The sequence below is a fragment of the Theropithecus gelada genome, chromosome 10 (assembly GCF_003255815.1).
Source record: "Theropithecus gelada isolate Dixy chromosome 10, Tgel_1.0, whole genome shotgun sequence".
In the NCBI taxonomy this organism is placed as follows: domain Eukaryota; kingdom Metazoa; phylum Chordata; class Mammalia; order Primates; family Cercopithecidae; genus Theropithecus; species Theropithecus gelada.
In genome coordinates, this window is record NC_037678.1 from 82,043,046 (window position 1) to 82,052,032 (window position 8,987).

At 40.0% G+C, this 8,987-nt stretch overlaps 1 pseudogene; it reads right to left on the reverse strand.

The window, feature by feature from the left end:
• Nucleotides 1–4,679: 4,679 nt before the first annotated feature.
• On the reverse strand, nt 4,680–4,758 carry LOC112633832 (annotated as a pseudogene).
• Between the last annotated feature and the right edge of the window lie 4,229 nt (nt 4,759–8,987).

The window sequence follows — 8,987 nt, forward strand, 5'->3', positions numbered from 1 at the left end:
GTTCACCTCATTTGTATGAAGTAAAAGTATTTGGAATTTGCTAAAATTGCTGAACGAGAGGCAGAGCAGTCACTTCTATAGCCTAGTGTTTGTTTTATGAGAAAATCCCGAGCCCCTAAGGACCTTGGTAAGTCTCCTGGTGTGTTCCTCTGGCTCCGGGTGAATCGGCCACTTGACATGGCCGAGCGCATTACTGGACTTTTCCTGTCTCATGCCTCTCCCGGGAGGGAGATTACAAGACTTCTCTTTGTAACCTAATATGATACATATCAATTTATACATCAAGAATTCATCCTAAAAGCTAAGCTGACATCTTTCTGGACTGACTTGAAGCCAATTTTTGGTTGTTTTCTCCTTGGAGATAGAGAACTTTGATCTAATAACACTCCATATATTACTCAACCACCCTGTGGGGCCAATCTCAGTTCCTTTAACCATTTATTCCCCTTGCCCCTTCCCAAATGTGTAATCTGTTTACATTTTCTCTTCTCTAAGTAATATATTCTTAAGGCATCTGTGACTCATTTTTTTTACGTGCTAAATATTGTGCTGTTTCTGTTCATGCTTCCACAGTGACCTTCTTTATCCATGTGCCAACTGTGCCACGTTTGTAGCCAGGTCAAGAGCCTATGTGGTTTCCTTTGATGGCACAGCTCTGGTAATAGAGATAGCCACGAGAAACAGAAAGAGAATAGAAAAAAAGGATCAGGCATGTTCAGCTGTGTTTCTGTCTAGAACATAGATCAGACTAAAAAGTATTCAATAAGTGAATTCTACATAAATAAAATTTCATTTCTATGTCATTTTCCTTGCTGTCTATGCCACCTTTATTAATAATTAGAAAGCTTTCTTAGTGGGATATTTTGAAATTTAAAAGTCATCCCTTTTTAAATATCTTCAGAATAATAAAATACATTATAACTCGAGATTTTTATGCTAATTCAACCACTATCTTAGGGTAGGAAATTGGCAATTTGGTTGATCTGCCAATAATGGGCATTGCCCAGAAGCTATTGTGTTCCCCAAAGTAACACTGATAAGAGGAGACCACTCCCAGAATGCCATGGGCCCTTCCAGTTGGAACTAGCATTGGGTGTAACTTCTTTACTTCCTGAAGCTATATCAGTTACAAATATGTGGAAGCAGAGAAGATTAAGCTATTATGGAGAATTTTCTTCTGAATAATTCATATTATTTTTCCTGGGTAGAATTGTTCATTCCCAGCTCCCTCCCTTCAGATATGAACTAAATTTTGAAGGTTCAGTACATTTTTTTCTGAACATAGAATTCTGACCATGATAATAGGTTCTGGGAACGGTCTGAGTTTTTAGTATTCCAGTGAACAGGATGTAATAAAAACTTCATAAAGAACCAACGCTTTGCCATGTACTTCGAACATTGTTTCACTAATAGTGATTTTCTAGTTTTTAACTCTTGAGAGCAAGTAACTTATCATCTAAGCTTAATTATTCATGGCCCTAAAATAAAACAAGAACATCCTTCCAAGTCATATTTTAGTAAGAATTGTCCTAGTCTCAAAATTCCATATTTTAAATCAGTGAGATTTTAGATTTTGTCACTTTCATTGTAAGTTTTTTTTTTTATATTTTTTTTTTTTCATTCTGGAAGCTTTGCCATCAATTCATTGTCTGCATGATTTGGTTTTCGATTGCCTTTGTTAATGCAGAACCATCTTGCTCAATAAGAAATGAGCATGCAAAGACCCACGGCCAAGGAGTTGATGTTATTTAAGCCTTTCTGGGGCAGAAGCTGTTTACAAATGCCTGTTTCCCTTTCCCAGTAACTCATCTAGAGTCGTGGGTAGTTCTCTCGTTGTTTCCGTAGTCAAGACATCAGGTTCTTTACTGTCTTATCTACATCAAATAAAAGCTTGAATCTTGCAGAATAGATGAAATTTATTTAGATGTCTGTTACTTCATATTCTTGTCCTCCCTCCCAATGGCTATAACAATCCTTGGCTTTTCGTGCCAAAACATGCACAATCCCAACCCTCCTTTCTTTCTTCTTTCCCTCCTTTCCCGTTTGGCAGGGCACTCTTAGAGAGATGGATTGGTTTTTAGACTACCATTGCTACAGTCTGAATGCCTCAGTGGGAAAGGTTGAGAGGACTGATTTAATAACTCAAGTATTTAGTCTACTAGATGCTAGAGATTGAGGTTACCTGAGTTTGGCTTATGCATCTCTCACTTCAGCAGAATGGCAGCAGTAGGGAGAAACTGAAGTAGTGCTGTTCGGAGTTTGTTGGTGTGCAAGAGTTATTAAGATGACTTCACAATGGCAAATTGAAATGGACTACTTGAGACCCAGCTAGTGGTGTCGCTTAGGTTGTAGGAAAGAGAGCAAAGAACGATTAAGAGTGACTGCCATCCAAGCATGGGGGACTCTTCAAATTCTCTTTGAGGAAGAAAATAGAAGCATGTATGGACCAGGGCAGCTGTTTCACCTAGTTGAACGGGCTTCTTGGTATAGACAAAGGCAAAGCACTCAAGAAGACATCTGTCTGCTGCTGAGGTAGTGGGACAGACAGGGCATAAGGGACTCTTTTTTTTTTTCTTATTTTGCCTCAAATCCTATAGCCCTGCAAGGAGAAATAAAAGCTAGCATTCATGGAGTACTTACTATGTGGTAGGATTTATCTTCAGCCCTTTATATGTAATATCTAATTTAAACCTCATAGCAACCTGGAAAAGCAGGCACTATTATTTTTCAGATGAGGAAACTAAAATACAAAGTGCATGAGCACCTTGCCTAAATTCATATTGCTAGCAAAAGATGGAGCCAGGCAGTCAGATTCCATAGGCTATGACCCTTTAATCAGAAAATTGGACTCCTTGGGAGCGGGTTTCTTGTACCAGAACCTGTGGAGAAAAAAAGGTACAGAATCTCTAACAGAAAGTTAGTTTCTGACAGAATTTAGATGATTTTGTTAGTCTGTCTATAGGCATGCAATCATTTGATACACAGGGAGGGTGAATGGTCATATTTGATGAGCACCCATATTTCTTCAAATTTCCCCAAATTCGCTCAGAGTTTGGAAACTTCAGTCCATGAAGCTCTTGCAGGTAGTTTTGTTCTTTCAGAAAAACTCATTCTCCAGATTTGGCAAAGCAGAGCCCTGGAGCTCCCCCGGGAGAGTGGGAAAAATTTTCCTCTTAAGTCAATTGAGTGAAAGCCCCAGCAAAGTGGCATTTTATAGAAGAGGCTTGGTCAAAGCCAGTAAAGCTGAGTGTATTTCCTTAAACGTATCTTTAGGTAAACAGGGAGGATGCAATAAGATTTTAAAATAACACAGTTCAGTCACTGAAACAATTGAAGATACGCATCTGATTTAAACTGAATTCAGCAACGGCAACAATACTATCTGATGAAGGAGATTTTGTGTCACATGTTCAAAGCTGGCTTTAAGTCCTTAAGAGGTATCAAAATAATCAAAGTGTTTTCTTTTCCCTTAGCCATCAATGAGAAAGAATCATAAATGGTTGAAATGTTTATGTTAATCAGAAACCGCAGTTGGTAAGTGAAAAGAAAGGCTGTTTCTGAGCAGAAAACGAGGAGGGGTGACCCCGTTATTACAGCTTCTGTCTTTGAACAGTAATACACTCTGTGCCTCAAATCCTAGCTCCAGGATATCCCAGGCTTCTTGGAGGAGGTCTTTTAATGTGAGGGGAATCAAAATTGCAAAAGGGATGCTCAAACTTCGTGAATTAACCTAATCATCTGGAGTGATTTTTTAAAGATACAGATTCCAGGCCCCCCTTGGAACTTCTGCTCTAGTAGGTTCAGATTGGAATCCAGGAATATGAATAACAAGCCTCCCCATATGAGAGTCCTATGATCAACCAGGACTGGGAGCCACATTTTGGTGTACCCATTTAACAGATGAGTAGACTGAGGCTTGGCAAGGATAATTTACATGCGTGATCCCTGCTCTAGAGGTGGAACTGAGACTCAAATCTATAATCTCTTTCTCTCTCTCTCTTTTTTTTTTTTTGACTCTAAGTTGAGTGCTTTTAAAAATGTCTTTGGATACATGTGAATTGGGCAGTTAGAGATGAGTGTGTGTGTGTGTGATATGCAGATACATAAGGGTGAGAACCTATCAGTAAAAGGTGTTAAATATTGAACTATTAATAATTACACTATTATTTTTAAGTATAGTAAGATGAGCAAAAATCTCTAGCTCCTGGAATAAAAACGTTTATCCTGTGAACATGTAATTATTTAGTACCTAGTCTTCTGGGAAAGGTAAAAGCACAAGAAAGAGAAATAAGATACACTTTCCTAAGAGTTACTCAGGACAATATTCTAAAATACTTTGTTAAGGCTTACATTCACATAGGAGAATCATGCCTGACATCTTAGAAAAGCTAATTAGACAAGACAGCGAAGAAGTGTCATGTCACTTGTATCTCCCCTTCCCAGTCCAGTGGGCTCAAAGCGCTCTCCTGTTCACTTCTGCTCTTTCTCCCGTTAGATTTTGAGCTCCTTGAGGTAAAATACGACTTGGAAGGATGTTCTTGTTTTATTTCAGGTCATGAATAATTAAGCTAAGATGATAAGTTGCTTGCTCTCAAGAGGTAAAAACTAGAAGATCACTAATAGTGAAACAATGTTCAAAGTGCATGGCAAAGGGCTGGTTCTTTATGGAGTTTTTTTTTTTAAATATGGAACGCTTCACGAATTTGCGTGTCATCCTTGCGCAGGGGCCATGCTAATCTTCTCTGTATCGTTTTTAGAGAGGGTGGGGATTGTGCATGTTTTGCTAGGAAAAGCCTAGGATGTCAGTATTTCTACTTATATCCTTAAATGCCTAGTCGAATGTATAACATATAATACTAGTGATCGTAATAATAATTTATTGAGCTCATATTTAATTTAAAAATCCTATGATATAGGTAAAGTTTTAATCCCCACATCATACATGACGAAACAGATATGCAAACACCATCTGGTTTGTTTAGTGAGAGTAGAGGAAGCTCCACTCTGTCCTCTGTCCACCAGAATGGATAAGGAGGGGGTTTGGGACAAGTTAGGACTTCTGCCAGGGCCTGGAGAATAGATACAGGTCAAATGAGGAATCGGCTGGGGAGGCATGCTCCCTGGCAGAAGGAAGGAATGCTAATATGCTTGAGAGGGAGGGAAGAAATAAAGGTGAGCATGCTTGAGTATCAGGTGCAGGTTGGTGTCCTCCATGCAGGGTTGAGCAGACAGGCAGTAGAAACTGTAGTTAGAAAGGTGATTGGAGTGGACCCAAGAATGGCCATTGATGGCCTTCATGGATGACCTTGAAACCTGGGCTGACAGCCTTGGCTTTTATTCTGTCCACACTGGGGAGCTCCCAGAAGCTTTGAGTAGGGGTGATACGGCTTGGCTGTGTCCCCACCCAAATCTCATCTTGAATTGTAGCTCCTATAATTCCCACATCTCGTGGTAGGGACCTGGTGGGAGGTAATTGAATCATAGGGGCAGATCTTTCTCATGCTGTTCCCATGATAGTGAATATGTCTCATGAAATCTGATGGTTTTATAAAGGAGAGTTCCCCTGCACACGCTCTCTTGTCTGCTGCCATGTAAAAAGTGTCTTGCTTCCCCTTTGCCTTCCGCCATGATTGTAAGGCCTCCCCAGCCATGTGGAACTGTGAATCAATTAAACCTCTTTCCTTTATAAATTACCCAACCTCGGGAATGTCTTTGTTAGTAGCACGAGAACAGCCGAATGCAAGGGGAAACAATGTCCCAGAAAAAGGCTATTCTAGGACAGCTGTGTCAAGAATTAGAAAAGGTCTGAGGCACCGCAGCTCAAAGTCCCTATTCAAAGAAATAAAGACATTTGGAGAAAGTACTAATTAAAGAAGAGAGAAGAAGATGAATTTATCTTTGTCTTGGTTGAGTTGGGGATTGAGATGCCCAAGTCAGGTGGCCATCTCTAGCAGGCAGTTGGAACTATGGGGCTATGGAGTGAGCAGCAGAATGGGGCTGGAGTAGATTTTTGAAGTTGCTAATAAATGAGATCTCTGAGTAGAAGAATAAGAAACAGGAAGAGCAGAATTCCAGGACCAAATACTATGCACCTGTTCTATTTGGGGTCGGGAAGAAAAACCAAGGCAGCAGATGGGCAAAACAGTAAGTGGAATCTGGAATGTAATGAGCTTCTGCATTTTATTAAAAAATACCCTCTTGTATACGATTAACTGTCTCATGTGCTCATTTCTCATGTGTGTGTTTATCCAGTGAATTTTTCTTCCCAACTTCCGGCAAGACACTTCTACCACGCTGCTTGCCAACTGGGAATCTTGCCAGGACCTTAAACTTAATATTTCCCAAATTGAACTTGGCTTCTCAATTTCCAAACTTGTCCTGTGTTCTGTGTCCTCTATTAGTATGAAAATTTCCCATCTTCCAGGCTCAAGCCCTTCAACTGTATTCCGCTTGTTTCCAAGGCCCAGAAGGTTGACCTCTGTGCTGCTTATAACTGCCTGACCTGCTCTCCCACACCACTGTGCTTGAGTTCAGGCCCCCAGTGCCTTTACCTGGGGATGTTGCAGTAACCTCTTCATTCATCTTCTCGAGTTTGCACTCTCTGCACTCTAATCCGTCTTAAACACCGCTGCTACCAGACTCATCTTTTGGTATCTGATCTCCTGACTCACCCGATCCTCTTAAGGATCCTGCATGGCTTCTATTTGTTGACAGCAGTCATTTCACATTTGGTACCCCAAATGAAATCTTGTCCAGAAACTCTAGTATGTCAACTAGACAAAAGCAGACTGTCCCAGTCACAACAGGGTAGTATCCTGGATCGTCGCCCATTCTGTTTTCACAACACCCAGAGCTCAGCAAAATAGATTTTGAAGACATGCCAGCTTCCTGAGCCTCACAGTAATGGACACCCCAAGTTAACTCCCATTGTACTTTTCCCATCTATGGCCTGTTATTGCCAACTGTGTCTCCTCCAGTTGAATCATTGTGGAACAGTTATTTCCATCTTCCGTCTTGGCTTCCCCACTTTTTATCCTTTGCTCATTTGAATAGAATTCTCTTTTGTTTAGAAAATCTGCATAAATCCTAATCCTGTGTTTCAAGACCCACCTCAAAGGCTTTCTCAGTGCAGAGTTCCCGTCTCAGTTCATTCCCCTTAATTTTAAGTACTCTCTCTTTCTGCTCAACCCCTCATTGCTTATTATCTGAGTCTCTCTTAGGCACCTGTCGCTTTCTGCTTCGTACGAGAATTATTTAGTGTCAGTCTTTTCTCCGCTTGTAGACTTGAGATCAAGATAATTGATCAACTTGCCCTTGTATTCTTTCTCAAGGATTGGGAAACATCTTGAGCTTGTTGCTCACAATTATTTGCAGAGAGAACACCAGCATTTTGAGCATCCTGAAGGCAGGAATGAGGACTCCATCACCATTGTGCATTTCCTGTCATGCAGAGGTCAGGGTCAGGCTGACAGCAGACCTCATAATGAGCATAAAAAGCTGGCAGGCATTTCGTTTTGCTTTGCAGCTGTAATGTGTACTCTCACCTGTTCAGCTGCCTTTTGAAAGTCATTGATACAGACCTTCAGAGAGCCACAAAAGAACAATTCGTCCATCTAGTATGGAGGTGAGGAGAGCAATTACCCTGATTCTGTTCATGGTGTTCATAGGCTAAAAGAGGTAAAATGCATTTCAGATAATTAGAGGCAGGATCCTAAAATGTATAATAATAATCTTTGTTATGCATCTTCTACCCGAGGTCATTTTTCCAGTAAGTATTTTATGGCATGTTTCCTTTGAGGTAATTTGCTGCATGCCACTGTCTTTGGGGCAGACCTTCTGAAGGAGCCTGAAAAGAATCTAAAGTAACAGTTTAGATCTTTTATAGTTTTGTATCTCCAGTGAGGTGCATAGATGGTTTGAGTTGAAAGAACTTGGAGGACTGTGGCAATAAGCTTCTGGTAAGGGCAGTAGGAAGTCTGAAGGAATAAATTAAAGTACTAGATGCACTTTATACTGCTCAACTGCTCAGCATGAGTCAGTCCTAACTTCCCAGCTTGGGTCACAAGTTTATCTTCTCAAAGGGCTGTGAAAGCAGCCACAATGGCAGGGGATGATGGATAAAGTTGTCCTGAGGAAGGGTGTGCATAGAAGTTCTGTTTGGGTTTTAAATTCCCCAAGAAGGTTCAAGAATTTTTTGTAGTCTAAATTCAGTAAATGAGAAGAAAAAGCAGGGGACAGGGGAGGCTCACATCAATCATTTGTCTTAATTGTATACATTTCAATATCACATAGAAAAAGTTTGCTTATAAGTATGAAATCACAAGGGGATTAAAAAATTTTAAAAAATACCTACTTTTAAGTGTTTAATTAAATTCAAGTTCCTTCATATATGTCTTTCTCTTAATGCATAAAGGCCTAGAGATATGCCTGTTAGAACAAGTTCCTCATCTCTCTTGCAGTTGAAGTGGCTCTTGGTTTTCCATTGATAAGAAAAATCAGATTTTAAAAAAATAACTCATTGTCTTTTGGAAATGGAAACTATATGCATAGTTCCTAAGCCAATGATATAATTGGACATTTTAGTGTAATTTCTTTGATTCTCATATTCACAGTAGTCATATGTTAAATATGGGCTCATTCATAGACATTATAATGTAAGAATGCTAAAAAAAAAGGCCTAGAAAATAAAATATCTGTGCCTCGGTTTGAAGTGGAATTCAAAGCTCCCCAGACATTTCACAAAGAATGGATTCGCAATGTTTACCTCAAACACTTTGCAATATAAAGCAGGGCCTAAGAATTTTGCTTTAGAGTCATATTGCTTGGTTGAAATTCCAGCTTTACCAGTTTAGCTGTGTGACCTTAGTCAAGCCACTTAACTTCTCTGTACCTGTATTTTCCCAGCTGAAAGTGGAAATGAGCACAGAACATGTCTGTTTTAGTCAGCTTTTATTACAGTCCTGCTGTGTAACAAATAGCCCCTTCCC